This window comes from Hirundo rustica, chromosome 6 (genome assembly GCF_015227805.2).
Source record: "Hirundo rustica isolate bHirRus1 chromosome 6, bHirRus1.pri.v3, whole genome shotgun sequence".
NCBI lineage: Eukaryota > Metazoa > Chordata > Aves > Passeriformes > Hirundinidae > Hirundo > Hirundo rustica.
Genome location: NC_053455.1, coordinates 20742767 through 20763429, shown reverse-complemented (window position 1 = coordinate 20763429; position 20663 = coordinate 20742767). Strand labels below are relative to the sequence as shown.

General features: G+C 37.6%; 2 long non-coding RNA genes across 2 annotated transcripts; both read right to left on the bottom strand.

The window, feature by feature from the left end:
* Positions 1–537: 537 nt before the first annotated feature.
* On the bottom strand, positions 538–3691 carry LOC131378575 (uncharacterized). The gene is made up of 3 exons (XR_009207997.1): positions 3607–3691; positions 3278–3428; positions 538–956 (listed from the first exon to the last, which is right to left on the bottom strand). It is a non-coding gene; the product is annotated as an uncharacterized LOC131378575 (long non-coding RNA).
* A 256-nt stretch (positions 3692–3947) lies between these two features.
* On the bottom strand, positions 3948–17112 carry LOC120754450 (uncharacterized). The gene is made up of 3 exons (XR_005701442.2): positions 17015–17112; positions 8910–8960; positions 3948–4058 (listed from the first exon to the last, which is right to left on the bottom strand). It is a non-coding gene; the product is annotated as an uncharacterized LOC120754450 (long non-coding RNA).
* Between the last annotated feature and the right edge of the window lie 3551 nt (positions 17113–20663).

Sequence of the window (20663 nt, the reverse complement as noted above, 5' to 3'; positions counted from 1 at the left end):
GATGAAGAAGATGGAGCAGTTGCATAAAACATGCTAATGCTGCTGCTTCTACACAAAACAGGTGTCACAGCTCTTTTATTACGACTCTCTCACCAGCTTTCTTTTCTCCCACAGTGCTTTCCTGTGAGCAATAGAAAATCAGGAGAGTCACAGAAAGTACTAAAAATGCTGATTCAGTTTCAGCTGCCCATGCATATTTCTAAAAGTGTATTAGCACCATTTATCTGAAATTCACCTCTTGCTGAGTCATATAGCCACATAAGAAGCCAAAAGGAAAACAGTATCATCTCCAGTCACTCATTTTATGTTGTGGCTGGATTTGGCAAACTGGCCGAGAGAGGAAATATCTGACACACAGAAATTTCCAGGAAATCTTTCCAACATGTAACTTTAGTACCATTAAGATCACCAAGGATAAGGGTAAAGGATATTGATTCTTAATCTTGCACTGCTTTAAATTTTTTAAAAATTGCATTAAGGGAACAGAATTCAAGAAATTTAACACCGTGAAGAGATACTTCCCTTCTATCCTCTTGTTCGGCATGGAGAAGACGAGACTGAGGGGAGACCTCACTGCAGTTACAGCTTCCTCCTGAGAGGAAGAGGAGGGGCAGACACTGATCTCCTCTCTGGTGACCAGGGGCAGGACCTCAGGGAGTGGCCTGAAGCTGTGTAAGGGCAGGTTTAGGCTGGATATCAGAAAAAGGTTCTTCACCCATGGGGTCGTTGGGCACTGGAACAGGCTCCCAAGGGAAACGATCACAGCACCAAACCTGACAGAGTTCAAGAAGCATTTGAACAGTGCTCTCAGGCACACAATGTGACTCTTGGAGTGTTCTGTGCAGGGCCAGATGTTGGACTCAACGATCCTTGTGGGTCCTTGCCACATCAGGATATTCTGTGGTTCTGATTTGTCAGCTTGTTCAGAAGCTAGCAATTCCATGTCTCACCGAGAGCTGCAAAGAATTTAGTGATGAGTTGTCTCAAATTAAATAGTATCTATGGGGTTTAGGGCTATAACATAGCATGAGATTTTTAGGATTTAGAACCAGATGAAGTGCACCTACGAATAATGAAGGCATTCTGATTTACATAGATTAGAAACAAAAATATTAAAGAAAGAATATAAAACTGGAATAGACTTCATGTGAAAGAGGGTCTACTAGACCTCCATAGGCAGTCTGAACGGGTCACAAAGTTGGTGCTCAGATTAGGTGCCTGATGAAGTAAGTTCTCAAAGCAAGTGTTCAGATAGAGAATTGAGGGTTATTTTGTCATGTCCCGTCTCCTGCCCACTCTTCAGCCCAGTCACTGGAACTATCAGTGTGTACAAGACCTTGTTATGGTCCATCTTTGCCTTTTCCTACCCAAAATCTGAGGCATGTGGACATGAATTGGACAGTTGTATTGTATGAGGAATATGAGTTTCCTGAGGTGTCTATTAAGAAATGCAAACAAAAATTACTCTCACCTTGCTGCATCTCTTATTCCTTTCTCTCTGTAAAACTGTTAATTTATAGATATCCTTATTGAAAAGCATGTGCGAAATACTGAGGAAATGCAAAGGAGAAACTTTTCCCAACAGATAGCACATCCAATTTTTCAATATGCGTTTTCAAACATGTATTGGAAAATATCTGAGACGGATTGCTGTGAAGTCTGGGAAGAAAACACTCATGCATTCAGCTTCTATAATTTTACCCATTACTAGAGGGTTAACAACATTTATGCATTATTATTTCAGCAGATTACCAAAGACCAGGGATGTAATCCAGTTCTGCATTCCAAAGCCACAACACTAGACTGTGGACTAAAGGCACAGAGATGTGACATGGCTGCTGCCTTTCTGTGAAGCCCCAGGCATTCAGAATGAACTTGATGGATCATTGTTTGAAATTTCACAATTGCTGTTATTGAGTAAGATGCAAAACTGTACTGAGTGGGGTGGGTGAAGAGAGAGAGCATTACTTCTTTATTCATGTGTTTGTCACAGACAAGTGGACACACGAAGATGGAAAGATGATACTGAGCTACTGAGAGAGGTAAACCGTATAAATCTCTGAACCTCTGGCGATTCTGAGGGGAGAGGATTAAGTCAGAACAGTCCATTTTTCTAAATCTGCAGTAAGAAGCTATTTAATAGCTACCAAATACAGTCATCAGCAGAAGTTTGGCGCCTTGAACTTTAGGTATTTCATCACCTTAACAACTCGTCATGAGCTCTGATATAATCTTGTAATAGACTGAAAACTGAAGATGTTTACTTCCTAATCCTTCCAGAGATTCAATTGGAATGAGGCTCTCAGGCAAGGCTTAATTTAAAGAGTTGAAAACTAATTTCAGTTTTTTTTCCAGGTCTTCCTTAGATGTGAATTTTCTCTTCATTTTGACGTACCTTTGTTTGCTTGCTAGATGGAAATCCTTTTATATATTCCCAACACCAGACCAGTTAAGCCTAACTTTTTATAGCCTTTCAGCAGACTAAGGATGGGACCTTTTGTGAATTCTTTCAAGTGTGAAATCTGCAGCATGATTGAAATCTCCTGCTGCTGTTTAAAAAAAATAAAACCACCCACATGGACTGGCTTAGATCCCCCAAAAAGCATCTGCAGCAGTTTTTAATGCAGTGTAATCTCTGCCAACAGGAGGTGCACATACATTAATAAAAGCACAGCTAAGATTGCTAGCACTGCTACTTCTACATTAAGCATTTTCATTTTACAGCTTTTTAAATAGCAAAACTCAGCATTTCTGCCTTTGTGAGAGTAAAGCTGTGTCACACAGAGGCTGCTACCTCTTTGCTCCTCACACTAGGAGTAAGAGCATCTCCTGAACAAACAGCAAAATAGCATAAGAAACATTAACACCATCGCTCATCAGAAGAGATGCAATCCTGGAAATGGGTATGAAAAAGGTCAAAATGTATTCCCTTATATAGATTTTCAATGACTGTATGTCTTAAAACTAGCGTGTGTCCTATTAAAGCTTTGTGCTCAGTTCTTCTCCACACATATTAGCATATTCCTGAGGGATAAGAAAGATGTAAAAAGGATGAAAACAATCTGTGAGATAGTTCTCTTCTGTCTACAAAGTATTGCAGAAAGAGGGGCCCCAGCCCTTCCACCCATTTGTGCTGTTAAGTGCATAGCCTTGTAAGTGACCAAATATTCTCACAGGAGAAACAGCTTTCACACCCCTACCTTTCTAAAATTAGTATAACAAATTCTTACAGCACCAGGAAGAGTCAATCTAAAGGCAACCTAGTCAATGAGCTCACCTTGCATTTTAAGGGTACTTGTTATGGCAGTTCTTCAGAGCGGTTTAGGTTTTTCCAGCTGGTACGTGCACTGAGATCTCATTTTCCTGTAAATCTCATCATGATGCATAGTACTCCCTGTGTTCTTGGCCATCAGACATTTTGAAGGACCCTAGCAAACACAAACTTCTTAACCCAAGAAATAGTGAAACCAGGTTTTTTGCTATTACCTTATCTATAATTAAAATCTCTCCATATACCTCAAAGTTTCACAGGATTCTTTTCAATCCTTAGAAAATAATTTTTCTATACACTAAACTTCAGTTCCACGTGGCTTGTTTGTGACTCACCACTCTTTCAGTCTGGTGAAATATTCCTGCCTGGACATCATGGTTCAGGGTTGAATTCAGCTTAAATCAGCAGCATCTATAAACCTGAAACTGAAGAGACCTTTTCCATTTGTTTGTCTCACTACCAAGGCTGCATCATGCTCTATGACAGATTTACTATTTACCACTCATAACCAGTGCCAAAAAGTCTCTCTTGGAACTAGGGCTTTACTGGACTGTGCACTATGCAAGCAGATGGACGGCCCTTGTCCTGGAAGGGTAATGAAGGAAGTGTGCTCTCCTGGTCTTTCTTGTGGCAATACTAGTGAAAAGCATTGTTGATTCAAGAAATCCCCCACCTTCCCAGAACTAGATTCAGAAATTTGTCATGACTAGAGGGCAGATTCTGTAACAGTTTTTGCAAAGGGAGAGGATGTGTAGACCTTCACATGATGAGCAAAAAAGGACCTGATCTGCAAGAAAAAGTATCAAAATTACAATTACTAAAAAAATCAATTGCACAGAAAGCAGTTTTGTCAGTAAAGAGGAGCCAATGTGCAGCAAAGATCCTTACATTCTTACGATCCCTTTAAGAGTGATCACAAAGGCTACCACAAAGGGTTAATTACAATTATAAGTATCAGTTTCAGTATTTCCCATAAGTTGTATCTTTTAAGACTTGTTTTCAAAAATTATATATGCTGTGCTTGTGTTCTACATATTATGTTTAACTTTGAGAATTTTATATCCTAGTCCACTATCAGAAATAATAGCTGAAATCAGAGCTCTTTACGCAAATAGAGCTTTTGCAAGCACAATGTTTTCCAAGTGAAACAGCTACTGGAAATAAGAATTATCTAAAAATCTAGATTAAGAGAGAGAATGCAGGAAAAAGATCACATTTCGGACTTGAATTTGGCATGCTACTTCATACTGAAAGTTTATTCCTTCTTAATGGACAGTTAATGTTTTCCTAGCCAACATTCTAACCAACTGCAACTAAAAAATCCTTCCCTGACCCATTCCTAGGTGGAACATATGTAAAGTTATGCTTTCTATGCCAGTTTTGAAGTTAGTTTTATTTGGAGTCGATTATAACAGTTGCAGTTTGCAAAGTTATCGCAGAGGTAATTCATTAAACTGCAAAAGATTATGAAACTGGTCCAAAACCAAAAGTGTCTTCATTTCTTTCTTGTGCCTATAGCTTTCTTCTTACTGTCACACTTCTGGCCAGTGAGAGGACAGATGAGGTATAGTTAAAAAAAAAAAAAACAACACTGAGCAAAAATGGGAGAGAGAAAGAAGAAAATTTCTTAACATGGAACACACATACAGGAAAAGCACACAGTAGAAACAGATGTTGATATATAACATCATCTCATCATGATGCAACTGACCAACCTCACTGGAGGTCATGCAGCGTAGGAAGAGTTTTCATTTTCATTTGGAGAAAGATAAAGGTCACCATTCAAACGAACTAGCTGTGAGGAGCTTTCTTGTCTGTGTTTCTTTTGCCAAATAATCTTTAAAATGAGGTCTGGCTCTTAATCTTGTTTAAGGGTGGGACCTGCTCAAACTCTTGTCTTCTGCTCTTGTGGAGACTAAAGAAAAGCAAATAGCTCTTTGGGATGTTTTGTTGTCAAGCTAAACCTTTCCCAGTGTTTTCTCCCTGAAGGTACACAGGAAACCAGGGCAGATTAAGTGCCCTAACAAGTGAGAATTTCCCCAGCTTTAACTTACTTTGAAGATTTTCACTGATTGTTTTAGGCAAACCGTCCTGACACAAAAGTATCACTGCTGCAAAATTATCCACCTCCTTAGGTGGACCCCAAAAAGATAACAGAAACTCTGTTTGCTATAGGATGCTTTCCAGCACTGATGCTCACGAGTACCATATTGCTTTTCTTTTGAAGAGGAGGATAAACAGCAGAACTATATTTGATGTTAAAAGGTTTCAGAATCAATTTATTTTAATTAAGAAAAAGTGAAATTATGCAACAATTCTGCAGTGTGACTTTGACAAATAGTGAATTTAAAAGTATCAGACTGCATTAAACAGCCACTGAGTCTGAACTCCAACACTTACGTTAGTTTGAAAAAAACCTAAGTATAAAGAACTATAAAACTACCATCTCTATTTTCACTTTTTGGTCTTCTGTAAGCACTTTAGGCCAAGTTTAACTTTCTCTGTTACACTGAAAGACATACTAGGCACAAACACAATGAGCCAGGTTGAGAGAATAAATCATGAAAGAGATATCATATTTCACCATTAAAATAATTTTCTCTTTAGTGGTACAGTTATAGAGTGGTAGATAATTGACATTATAGACCCACTCTCTAAACATTTTTAAATTATAACAACCCAGCTTTTTACTTGAGTACTTTCTTGCAAATCTAATGCAATTGCTTTCATTGTGGTTACCTAGAGTCTGTGCTGAAAATCGGAAATTGTCTTCTCATATTTAGTGCCGCAGTTCAGTTCCAGAAGCATTTCCAGTGGATTCTAGGCAGACATAAATTGAGGTATGCGTTTCTCTTTATTCCCCTCAGTATATCTGAGTGGAGCTGGAGTTCAGCAAGACAGGAACACAGCATGTGCATGCTCAGGAACATCAACAGACTGACCTACCTACTCCTGTGAACTTGTATCCATACACTGAGCACAATCCACTTGCTGGTCTGCAACTGAGGGTGCTTATACACCACTAAGAGAATCCAAAGAAGAGACCAGAAGTCTTTAGATGGTATTTCCTAAAGATTCTCCCTTCCTTGTTCAGCTTCATATATCCTCCCAGCACACTTACAGACAAAGCATTTAGATTTTGTAATGAACTATGTCTTCCATTATGAAGTACTGCAGGGAGATCAAACTAGACACAGGTGTCCCTTGCCTACCTCGAGTTGCATCACATCATTAAATGCCTTTTGCTTCAAGCAGAGGCAACCAGAATTGGAAAATGAAAGCAAAGGAGAGGAGAAAATGCTGTGCCATGGCCCTGCCGTTACCACCTGCATAATTAGGACCAGATGCAACTATTCCATCTTTCCAACTGATAGAGAAAGTGTTTATCTTCAGAGGAAGGTTGAAGCCATAAAAACATACTTAGACCATGTTATTTCCCAGGTCATTGATATCTCAGAGGCAGACTTTGCCCTCCTGTACTAGCTACCTCTGTGTTGTAAATATCCCTGCTCAGTGGGGAGTGGTCAATACAAAATAAAAACAAAAAACAAAACAAAACAAATAACAAAAACAAAAATCCCCCAACCAAACAAACCAAACAAACAAAACAACAAACAAACAAAAAAACCACCACCAAAATCCCATACCTAACAAGCAAAAAAAAAAAAAAAAAAAAAAAAAAAAAAAAAAAAAAAAAAAAAATTGGAAGACTGGTCTCAAGGAAACGCTCTTGTGTAGAAGATATGCTGTGTATTTGCTGAGGATGTGGGGAAAGAAAATTACACAAAATGGACTAAGCAAAAAGTATCAAACAGAAAAGAAAATGCTGTTTTCTTCTAAGCTGTCAAACCTTACATTCATTCTCAGTGTAAAAAAAAAAAAACAATTAAAGACTAGGTCAATGACAAAAAGAAAAGTAAATAGTTCTGTGAAAAAATACAGTGCATTTCAATTCTGCAGCCATTAGGAGAAAAATGGGAAGCAAAATGTACTTGGAATTTCCATGTATATTCTATAAAAAACTCAAGTAACACCATTCCATAAGACAATGTGAAAGACGGGGATGACAAAATGTTTACTCTAATTCTCTCTCCGACAGAGGGTCCTTGTTCAAAATTAAAATTCAGATTCTGTCCTGATAGAACAAGTGCCAACTCTATTGGTCTAAGTGACTTTTCTTCACAACTGATGGCAACAACTGAGGAAAGCAGGGAATCCTAAGGATGACTTTGATAGAGGCATTTCTTTTTTCAGTAGGTCTATCAGTCAGAAGATTTTCTGTGAAAAGGAAGAAATTACCTTACCGGAATTGAAGAAGTGTGCTACTTCCCTACATTAATTAGTTTTCTTCTTTCAAGTTTAAAATTAATAGATGACTGCACAGAAGAGAAATTCTAATGAGAATACTCGGACTGTAGTAGCTTTTTGTTGGTCAGGTATTGGCAATTAAAGCATTAATGTTAACTATAAAAACAAGGAAGAACCACATAATAGAACTAAATATTAACTGTTAATGAGCTCTAAATAGGGGCACAAGTCAGATTTCTTACTGAGCTTTCTAAAAGAAAATGTATCCAGGGCTATGTAACTATAGAAATTTGGTTTTTACTTAGCTCTGAAGTTAATTTTTACATTGCATGTAGCAATTTCAAAAAAACATTTCACAATATTATTGGCATACATGAGTTAATATCTAATAGTTCTAGTGACAAATTTCATCATTATACCAAGTATTTTTTTTCTGAATTAAATTGATGAGAATCAGAAATAAAAGCAGCAGAGGGTAACTACAGCTGAATTATAACAATAGAATACTGAAGAGAGTGTGTCCAAGAACAAAGACCAACCCCAAAAAATTGTAGAGGAAGAAGCCAGATTAAAAATCCATATAATAGTAATTGTCCATAGCATAATGAGCCAAATTAATCTCTGGAGTTTATGAGAGTTGAATTTGGCTTTAAGCAAGATTCTTGTTTATGGGAAATTCTGATGATAGGAAAGAACTATAACATAATACCATTTTCAATGAAAACTAACATTCAAAAATCAAAGTGGAATTTCAGAATGTTATCTGAATCATGCAAGATATCCTCATCTGAATGTTCATTTTTCTCAGATTAAGGCAGTGAAAAAAACCATATCTATTCATTAAGGAAGCCCATCCACAACTATTGGGGCTACTTGCATATGTAAAAGTACCAAAGGAGCAACAAGTCACCTAAAGGAGATTTCTATAGTTCAAGTATTCATGTGCTTCCTAGATATAATACTGAATGTAGAAGACATGTTTTATAGAATATTTTATGTTCTTAAATTCTCACACATTCAATACACATCCAAAGTATTTGTCAAGGTACATGGATATTCATCCCTATATGCTCACATGTGTGCACTTGTGCTTTTCTGTCTCTTACTCCTCCACCCCTCACAAAAGAAACAGGGTGATGCCTCAATTTTAATACTTTTTGATCTGAGACAGAACAAAAGCAAAGCTACAATTAATACAAAAATAATTGTAGGACTTACAAATATGTAAGCACTCAGGGTTTCTCTTTTGTCTAACAAGAAGTTCTGTCACTACTAGGCGATACTGCAACATAAATATACATGGACATACATGTCAAACACATTAATTTACCTCAAAATCTACAAGGAAAGTCTACAGCCTCAGCATATTTAACATTTTCACCTGTAGGGAAAAAAAACAGGCATTGCTGCATAATCACTGTTGATTATAGAGGACATACAGTGGATGAAGGTGAAGACCATAGGCTTATGCTTTTAATGTTGTTTTATTAAGCTTCAAGCCAGCTTTTAAGTTACTCTAGGCTTCTGTACAAAGAAAAAGATTGCAGCATGCTGGAAGAGGAAGGACACAGCACTCGCACTGCAGGGAATTTTCAGTGGGAATTCCCAGCATCAAATCCATTTCAGAAAGGATTAAATATAATTTTAATAGTTTTATAATTTAATGTAAATAGGTCCCCATTTGGCTCACTTAATCAAAGAATTGGAAGACCAGCAATGGGAAAACATAATAGGGAAAAACAAAACCCTCTCCTCTTAGAGGAGATCCCCTGTTTGGATGTGCGGAAGACAACTGTAGACAGCCCCTTTCAGCAGCAGCTTGTGTGTCCTGACCCAAGCTCCCAATAAGTTGGCTCCTCGTCTCTTGCCTGTAAGCATTCCCAGCCTAGAGACAGATATCCTTGGATCCCATAGTCCCTTTAATTCCCACTAGTAAATACATTTTGCTCTTGGTGGAGTCAGTTTTTCCTCAGAATTTCCACGCACATAAGAGGGTACTCTCAGCCACCACAATACTCACACTCTGGCCAGCTGCAGTAAATCCTCCCCAGTTCAGTCAGCTTATTACTGGAATGAACATCAGCTTCATTCTATCACCTCTTTGTTCCTCAAGTGTATAATTAAAAGTCAACTGAGGGTCACACGTTACCATAACACCAAAGAACAGAAAGCCTGATAAGAGCCAGAAGAACATCTCACACTGATTTTAAAGGGTTTTGCCTCAAACCTTTAACGACTCTCACCCTGGAGAAGTAGACACAGTCCACAAGGTTAAATCACAGGAGGAGAAAACAGGAGAGTGGCTGCAACTTGGACATCGTTTAGGAAGCAGTGCTTAGTGTTTCAATCTCCGTAAGAACCGTGAAGAAGACATAGTGGATACTTCAGTGTGTTTGTGTTGCTCAAAGTATTAAGAACAGCGAGAGCAGACCCCCTTCCTGAGGGTCCTTCCCTTACAGCTTTTGTTTCAGGTGTGACATCAACTTCTAAAACATCAATGCAGTCACACTTAGTCTTTATTAAAGCCCTCAGTACATATTTTTGGAGACCAGCTACTTAAAAAACCCCTGTAACATGGTCATAGACAACAGTGGAATTGTCAGGGAGAGGCTACCCTCTCTATCATGTAATTGAAAACATTAGAAAGGGACTCCTCAGCCATTCAAAAGTACTCAGAAAACTAGTATGTCAGCAAAAGAATGCATTACAGCACATATGATATATTTGTGGCTATCTGTAGATACAGGATTCATTTTTACTATGTGTATGAGAATTTTAAACCACAGTGGTGATTGAATTTTCCCAGCAACACCTTTTAGATTAGATAACAGCAAACTGCTTAGAGGTATATTAGGGTCTAAAAGTTACTTGTGTCACTGAAGTTCATGCTCAGTGCTAGTGTTTTTGCACGTGTTTGCAAATGAACAGCCTTTTATGTTGTACTCCCTAGTCACTCCTGAAGCCAGTATTTCATTTGCACATTGTAATCTTGGTATCCAGTACCAGGAAAGTTCTCACCATCAGTTCTCCACATTACCTCACCTTCCAAACATTAAAAAAATAATAATTTTAAAGCAGGAAGTTGAAGGGGTAATCTTTTCACTGGCCTGACCTCAAATTAAAATGAGAAAGCATTGGAAAACCATGCTTTATACCAAGCCATGGAAAACAGATGAAGGTCAAATCATATCTGGAAATTCTTTCAGACATCCTGTAAAGGCCATAAGTGACAATGTTGTTTCTGGCTGTTTTTTTCTCTCTGGAAAGAGATGTGACCAGACCGGGGTATACATGAACAGGAAAATGTAATGCAGCTCTGCACTGGCATTCAGCCATCTGTGATGCACTCATACACCCTTACTTGAAATTACACTAGTTATTTAAGCTGTACCATTGGGATATGGATGCTGAAAGAAGTAATACCACATTTTACTCCCTATTATCACATGCATGGTGCTACCCAGTCTCTTGTCTCTGGAGTGTTTCTGATGCTTTGTAGAGATGTTGTGTTCTGTTGACTTCAAAAATAAGCACATGTGTTCACTGTGCCACCTTTAGGCTTGTGGTCCTTCTCATGAAGCCTCACCCCCTTTGTGTCCTTCCTCTTTTCAATTACATCCATCACGTGACTTTCTTTAAGGCTTTCTGCTCCATCGCCCTATACTGCTCATTATTGACAGGTTACATAAAACCCCTGTGTGCCAGTTTGACAGAGGGAAAAATGTAACATAATGAAAGGCCTTGGGGCAAAACTGAGTCAATCCCATGGGTTGTTACACTGAACTTCTCTACACATACCCATATCTCTGCCGTCCTCTTTTTCCTATCTTATTTACTAAGGGCATTTTATTAGACTAGAATAGCCTTCATGACTGCAAAAGATGGAGAAATATTTGGTAATATTCATATTTAGTAAATATTCAGAACACTGTATTAATTCTTTTGTGCATCTTCTGTGGACATAAGTTTTTTGTTTTTTTTTTTTTTTTTTTTTTTCACATCTAGGAGTGGGAGAATGCAATTCTATATTATACATGCTAAAGAAAATACTACATTTGTATTACCAGACCAGCCGGCAAACTCATTCTAAAGAAAGAAACTTAAGGGATGGACACCAAATTGAACTATCATAAAAAATTGTTACTAATCCAGTAAAAATACTAATATGCTAACCTGCTATGCCTGAACAAGGTGTAATAATCAAGTAACATTTGTCAGTGCCTCTTCAGTATTGCAGAACTGGCTCAGCCAGTTCAGGAAAGCTGTGGGAAACACACTGAGGTCTGAGCAGTTGCAGTTACTGTGGACAATAAATGGTAAACAGCTGGCAGTCTCCTAAAAACAGGTGCCATGAGCCACTAAATTAGCTCTGGTGGCCAAATTCCTATTAACTTAAGAAATATTTTAAATATATATATGTAATCATAAAAGTTAAAAATACATTAAAATATATAGAAATAACACCCATATTTAGTATATACTTTCATTCGAGATACTTGACACTTGACTGAAAGAACCACACCTAAATGTACTCAGATTCCATTAGGGTATCTCTTACAAGCAGTGCCCCTGGTATACCATCAGACAGGGAAATCAAATTCATTTCATGGTGTCCAAAACATTCCAACTGCAGGACATGGTTTGTTTGTTTATTTTCACAACTCACACAAAGGAAATCCATGAAATTCTGTATTGAAGGGAAATCTTTCCCAAGATCTAGTTACAAAAAGAAATTCTCCAAACTGTGTGTGGCCGCATTCCCAGCTGTACCATTGTTCATTAGATGTAACTAAGGAGGAGGCTGAGGATGAGATCCATGAAAAACCAGTGCATTCCTCCTGTCCTGGGGGCAGTTTTTCACCAGCCCTGCCCTTCCATAGATGAAAGCAACCCAAGGGATCTTCTAATCTACACCAGCTGCTTCAACAAAGCCCCATGTTGGTCAGGACTTGCTGCAACACACCAAGGTCAGGTTGCCTTCTCCCTCTCCCCTACTGCAATCTCCACATATAAGGTTGGTATAAAGCATGAGGAAGGAAAGCATCCAACATGGGATGTGTGCACAGAAAGCATCACTATGCCAGAGAAACCTGACTGCTTCCCCAGCTCCTCTTAACAGAGCAGCAGTGAAAAGGGAATAAGAGGGAGACCAGTCTCTGTGCCTATCAGATCTGTTTATTCTTACCCATGGCCCTAGCTCACTGTGGTCTTCAACACAAATCTGCAGAAATGACCTCCACAAGACTAACAAGAACATGAGGCATGAAAATTTATCATAAGTCATAGGCCACCACTCCACCACTGTCCCCTGGAGATTTTGCTTTCTGAATATCTCAGGATTTATGAGACTCATGAGTTCATAGTATGCATTAAAAGCAAAATAAAATTTTTAAAAAGTGTGCTAACTTAGCACAATTTAGCAAATGTAAATGGTGCAATGATTGAAATGCTGGCTTCGTTCTGCAATTATGAGGTAATCCAATTCTGCAAACCAAAGTTCACCTTAGAAATAGGGGACAGGGTGGGATGGGCAAAGTCTCTTTGGTAGCCTGATGCCAAGATTTTGTAACCCCAGTGACAGCAAAGTCATTGTTGTCTGCTTAACAAATCAGAGCCTGCAAATCCACACAGCATTAAGCATTTTTAACTCTCTGTCCCTGCAATCTACATCAACTCAGCAACATATTTATTACAAGGGGGGGAATAAAACCAAGAATAAAATTAAAATGCCACCAAAGGCACTGAACTTCTAGTGAGAAAAAAAATACTTCTGTGCAGAAAGTTTCTGAAGATGAAAGAGTGGGAGCAAAGCCCAGAGAACCCTTGCATGCCAGTAAATTATTTATCATCAAATAGTCACAACTGCTTCTTCTAAGACGTGATCAAAAGTTGTGGACATTACAAAGGCTTAGAAAAAAGCTTTTTGTTCATTGTGAGATCTTTAGAGTACTCAACCATATAAACACCACCAGAAAAGTTAGCACATGTGGTAGACAAAAGAAATTTTAAAAGGTGGGGAGGGTTAAGACTGAAGTAATTTTAAAACTGTGAAGATTTACTTTTTTTTTTTTTTTTTTATTTCTGATGCTGTATTGAATGTGCTGTTGGTCTCCAGTAAAGCCTGATATTCCTATCCTGAACTATACAATAGGGAAATGCTGTTTTTTTCAAAAAGCAGGAAAATCACAAAAGCTATATGGTAAAAGAAAACAGTTCTTGTTCTTACTTGGTTGTTTATATCTGTGGGGGAACAAAACAAAACATCCAAAGTGGTGAATTTATGCTTACAGCAAATGCAGATTAAAAGAGAAATGACAACATGAAAAAAAAAAAAAAAAATTGCCAATGAAATTAAATTCCCACAAAATGTAGTCTTTTGCATCAACATTTTCTGTGTTTTGCTCAAAAAAACCCCCAAAGATGCAAAAATACACAAACATTAAAATTTTCATAAAGCTCTCTGGTAAAAAGTTGTTGAATAACAAACCTTTAGAAGTTTGACACAAAGGGCTTTTAAAAGTCAAGCTTTACATTTCTGACTTATTTTGTTTAGCTGTTAAAAATCTTTCTCATGGAAAATGAATACATTCACTACTACTTGTGTATGTAGATGTTCCTTAGAGTAAAAACAGATTCTTATCAGATTCTTAGACTGATAGAAATCCTCCAGGTGCAAGAGTCTCCAGCACTGGTCATCTCACAGCCTGCCTCAAAGGTTAGGCTCTACAGTGACATTTAGTCTAAATGGTTTTGCTTAGAGGTAGAAGAGGCAAACCCAGACTTCCATACTTAAACACTGCTCATTCCATCACAAGATCTCCTGCCAGCATCCAAAAATATGTCAAAACCAATCTTTAATGGAATGAATACAAGACACATCCCTTTGTATCTTTATGAGAGGGCAAAAATGCCAGATGGCCAAACTCAAGTACCAAGTTCTCATTATTCAGGAACAGAAAGTACAATTAAGTAGGAAGATACTGGGAGTATGGTGAAATATACTGAATTTTTCTTTTCTAAGTGGCTGTATACTAACTACCAATGCAACTATAATAAGTGAAGAATAAGTAATATATTTGAAAAAGTGCCCAAGTGGATCCCATTTTATCCAAACTATGCTGAAAAGACACAAATGCAGATTGATTCTAAAACATAAGGATCACTATTTTTTTAGAAGCTTTAAAAAAGGAGAAAAATAAACTATTTCTTATTCCTCTTGTTATCTGCAATACCCTGAAGTGAATGAACACCACAGCTCCTGCCCAGGATCCCTGTTAAAACAAATTCCATTCGTACATTTAAAAATCAGTACAAGGGACAAAGCCTGAAATGTGAAACATCAAACTTTCTGCTTTAACTATTCAGATTTGGCATGCATACATATAGCTTTTAAACCTCAGCTTGTCCCTAGAGTGCATCATAGCGGCCAAAAGATTGTTCCAATTAACACCTGCTACTATTGGTCCCAAAGGGTCATTCTGAGATCTGAAGATCTCAGAGCAAAGAACAGCTTTAGCAGCTGTAAAGAAAAGGGGGCTGGACCTTATTACACAATTCTTGCTGTGAGAGGGGAGACGTCCTCTAGTGTTTGGAAGAACTGGGTTAAAGGAAGTCTGGAGACAAGGGAAAGTCATAAAATACATTTTGCAGTACTGGAAAAGTCAGATCTGTGATATATGTTTTGCTGCACATAGTGAAAATAACTGTAAAACCTTTCAGTCTCAGCTTGTTGAGGTGATCCAGTCTTTGCAAGAGAGATTCGTTTTTGGAGACAGGAGAAACTCCTAAAATTTCTAAGCAAAAAAGATGAAAATTGATCAGCTCATTTGGGAGAAGATAGTTGAATTTTGTTGTTCTCAGAGCAAAAAGTAACCTTTCCCACAGCAATCCAGGTCTCTGAAAGTTCACTAAAATGAACTTTCCATCTTCCCATGCTATACAACCACCAACCTGTGGAGCAACATATTTCCAATTAACACTCTCAGTACCGCAAGTCCTCCTCTCTCCTCCCACAACATTCATCCTGCAGACTTTTAGTCTCCTATATCCCACTGCTCAGTGCTTGGCAAGAAATAAGCGAGGGGCAAGAGAACAGCGGTACAATCATGTACCATCTGTCCATGGTATTATTTTTGTCTACTAGTGATTAATGAGTCTCAGGGAACTCCCATCTACTGACCTCCCTCAGCCTTGGTAATCCTACTTTGAGTACTGTTATGAGAAGTTTCAAGCATTTCATTTTTTTTAAGGAAAATCTAGAAAATTAAATTAAAAAAAAAAAATAAAGTGAACGCACTGTTATGTTCTTGCAGACATTTATCTAATGACTAATGTTATCCGTGTATATACAAAGTTATACAGAGGCATAAATGTTTCAAAATCTGATCCAAGTCTGGTAAACCACTTTCAAAATCAGGAAATTCCAATGGAAAGGTTAGCTACATTTGCATGTGCATTATTTTCTGTTCTTGCTTCCATTTTTGGTGAAAATTTTAATATAATCCTAGTCCCTTAGTCTAAACTATAAAATAAACAGGTTTAAGCTGTCACAGTAGTGACATCATTAAGGCAAATGATGCCACTCAAACAAGTGAGAGACCATGGAGAGGAATTTTGTTTGTTCATACTAAGCATATTTTTGAAAAGATGAAGAGAAAAAAATGCTTTATAGTACAAGGAAATCAGACCCAAGTTTTGCAGAACAGCTGTGGTAAAGACCTCAGATCTGGGAAATTTCTGTCTAAGAACCTTTCATCTTAAAAGTCTGTTTATAACATTGGACAAGTCTGCCTCTTTGAGCCCACCTCAGCAGAGATGATCTTCAGTACAATAAAAAAAATGAACAAAAAACCCAGAGAAAAATCAGACTGTAATGAACTATTCTTCAAGAATAACTCTAGTTCTCAGAGTACATCCAGAAACCTGTCAGAACTGAACACCAAACACTGGCTTACACATTCAAGCAGGATGCCTTTACAGACATAATTCATAATTTTTAGCATATTATCAGCACTGATATACATCAGAGTACTTACTGTACTTGAAATTTGGCTCAAATATTATACTACATATGAAAAGGGAAAAGAAGAAAAGGACAAAGGTGAATGAGAAGGAACAAATACTACAGAGCAGTTTGTACTTAACTACAGCTACTCTACACTTATTGTTCAGAGCCATTTTCCAGATGCACACGTGCCTGCAAGCAAGAAGAACTTTCCTGGTACACATGAGTACACTAGCTCTTTCTGCTGCTACACATGCAGCAACAGCCAAACCATAAATGAGACCTAGGCAGATTAAAAATTTACCCCATTCAGTACTCTTAAGCCATCCATTTGAGTTAGATACTGATGCTTTTTAAAGGCCTAGTAAAAATGAAAAAAAAAAAAAAAAAAAAACCAAAAAAACTTCCCGCAAGTTACTTGCATTTCATACCTTAGGTGGTACATGAATCAGCTTCATATTTCTCACAAAGATTAATTCTCCCAAGTAAGGAAAGAAAACTGTTCTTCCACTAGTGATGTACTCAGTTGCTATTGAAGCACACACAAAGCTAACTAACAGGGGTGTTAAATTAAAGACAATTTGAAAGATTAACAGCATTCAGCCGTGCTGCTGAAGGGGGGATTATCTGCTTAGTGGCACACCGTAGCTGTGCTAATTGAAGTGAAGATCAGGAGGGAAAGACCAAGCCTCAAAAGATAAGCTCAGGTTCTGTTTCATAACACTTCCCTTCATTATCTGTTCTACAGATCTTAAAAAAACCCAAATCCAAACACTAGGACCAGTCTCAAATAAATTCACTCAATGAAAGCTGTCAGCCTAAACCAGTGAGGACTTATTTATTCATAGAACATGCACAGTGCAGGAAGCTGAACTGAAAGCTTACTCCTCAGCTTCTTGCCAAAGGGCTTGCTCCCTGCCCTGGAAAAATGCTGGATATTTTCAGAAATAAGAACAAACACAATTAGAAATACGAAGCATACATAGATTTTCAGCATATATATTCACCATCACCTCTCAAAACTTAGCAAGAGTCATCAACATACAGCCTGGATTGGTGTTCACACCATCTTTTCAGAGCACTAGTATTGTTCACTCCCTCACACATCATTGCTGGGAGCAGGGGAAGAGGAGCAGGTGGAGGGCGGGGTCAGGTAACATCCATTCCAAGCAATCACGCATGAATCCTTTGTTAGTCTTGTACACTTATTAGTATTTTTGCTGTTACTCTTCATTTTCTTATCTCATTGCTGTTTCCAGTAAATTGTCCTTATCCCAACCTGTGATCTTTACCTTTTGTGTCTCCAATCCTCCTCTCCAGCCTCTTGAAGGGGAGAGGGAGAGGGGAAAGGGGAGAGTGAACAAGTGAGCGGCAGCTTGGTCTGGAGAGTCTCTGTGGAAGCACTAAAGGGGGAAGTACCAGTCCTAAACCACAACAAATGTCTTTGATGGATTATGAATATGACAACCTGATACAATCTATGAGGATCTGATCTCAAAACTGTATTATTTCTATACTTCTCTTCCTAATGATTGCCTTCATTTTGCCTTCTTCCAAATTGTACTGTGAAGTCTCTAGAGGAGGGACCACTATTTACATGTCTTTCCAGTTTGGATTTTTTAATTATTATTAACAAACATGCACAGCTTTTCTGAAGACATGATAACATGTCCTTTCCCTATCGAGATTTCCTAGGCTTTGAACTCAATGCATGAAGGATATTCATGCCTATATGCCTTCTGTGGTCTTTCAGTAGTACAGCTTTATCTAACCAGTGTCAGGTGGCCTAGATCAAAATAAATTTTCCATGCAGAATTTATGAAATTTGACATATTCCATCTCCACCACTCACTGCTAGAAAGAAATGTAATATCCCTTCACCACTGTTTGCAGTATCTCATTTTAAACTGAAAAAGGGAAATGATCCTGCTTCAAAATAACCCATAAGAAGAGTGGTTTTTTTCAGCCCTTGATCCACTTTATTACATGGTCTCAGAAAGATTTGTGCCAACAAAACTGAGTGGGAAGTGCCAATGAAAGTGACAAAGTAGGGCAGTGGGTCCTTTGGTTTTTGTCCCATAGGGCATGGCCTTCTAGAATGAACTAAGCTTTTTAGAAACTGGTTTTAACATTTGGACAGCACTCAAGTTTAAGTGACAGCAACCACTGAGCTTTTTTAAGCACCTGGAAGCAGCAGACAAATGATGCAACACATTCTCCTGTTACATAGATAAAGACAAGACTAAATATTAGGTTGGGGTTGTTTGGGCTTTTTTTTTTTTTTTTTTTTTCCTGTTGGGAGCTCATCCAAAAAGGAAGCAACAAAATACCTTTAAACTCGTGGCCTTTATGTTAGATGTTTTATTCTATATCTTAATTTGTCTCAACAATACCACTTTTATTCTATTTAAAAGTTTCTATGTTATAGTAGGTCAATTTGTGTCTAATCCAAGAGACTGGTGTCCAGAGCTTTGAAGAAAAAATAACATCCTTATGTGCTCTGTCCATCAGAAGCAGTAGGCACCCTCAGAGAGCTTCAAGGATGCATATCTGTGCTTCTCCTGCCTCCAGCTCCCATATTGTCAGTGGTCTCAATGTGCAGAATAGCACAGTCCATCAGAGGAATGTGAAAGAGATTAGAGAATTGAGAAACGAGGAGAGGAAAAGAGATCTACTCCATTTCATTCAGGACGTTATATCAATTCCTGATACTACTTTCACTGGAAATTCATGACACAGGAAAGCCTTTACAAAAGTGAAAGGATTTCACACACAGGAAGCTTATCTTATCTCTGCTGCTCTTCCAAACTTTGTACTATGTTCCAGGAAGAATTGATTTTTTATTTATTTTTACATTTCTGGAATAGATTCAAAAGAGTCTTATTCTGAACATTGAAAGAGGTGAAAGTCCTATACTTTATCTGGGAAAACCTGGAAGGTCCCAGCATTTCACAGTATTACCTTATCACTTTGATCAGGCCAGGGGCATATTTAACAAATGATTCATGTTTAAAAGTTTCAGGGTAAGAAAATTATGGAAGCTAAACTGGATGTATTATGTTGCCAGGTACTGTAAAATTATTTTCTTTGTTTCTGATGGCTTGAGGATGGGCAACTTTTAAAGAGGATGGTAACTACAAATTTGCGACACTAAAGTTGGTAGCACATAAAATGTCAAAATAAATCTACAAAACCAGGAATAAACTCATTAAAAAAAGGTGCTTCTGAAATCTAAGTTGCAAAGAAAAAGACCTAGGTCAATACAAAATAAATATTATTTCACAACTGGCTAATCATTTTCAAGTTACTGCAACAACTAAAAATGGTATTCATATTTGTAGTGCAAAAGTTCCTATATATATAATTACCTGAAGGACCATATGTTTTTCTCTTTCATCTTCCTTTCTCTTCTAAAGAGTCTTGTGCAGAGGCACAGATGTCACAAGCAGCAAGGGTTTAAAGACAATTCTGTATATCAGAGAGTTGTATCTAAACTTCCCATCCATTCCTACATAGTACTTCAGACGTGCCGAAGGCACGGTAGATCCAAAACTGAACAACAGGTATAAAAACATTTTAAATGTTTTATATTAAAACTAAATGTTTAATGTGTATAACTTCAGAACAGTTATAATAGCACACAATTCTAAAGTCCTTTATTTACTTTTAATTAAATGCTTTTAAAAGTAACCATACAACCCATAGTACTTAAGCAAAAATGAAGAGAAATGTATGTAAGAAACTGCTTTAAATACAAATTAGTAACTGGTAGTTTCCAGTTCCCAGGGAAATAAACCATGAAAGTCAAAGTGGGTAGAGATAGCTTATCTTCATATAAAGACTTACTACTGAAAGAGAGGAAACTAAAAATACACAACATATACTGAAATCTAAACCTGCTGAGGACTTATGACACCAATCATTTAAAGGTAAGATGGTGACAAGCACATACAGTAAAATATTTCATGTTTTTAATAATTTCCAACTATTTCTACAGCTGGGACATGCAAAGTAACATGCCAGAGGTTACAAACTAATCAGTGCCCAATTCAGGAGCAGTAATTCTGCACCCCACTTTTT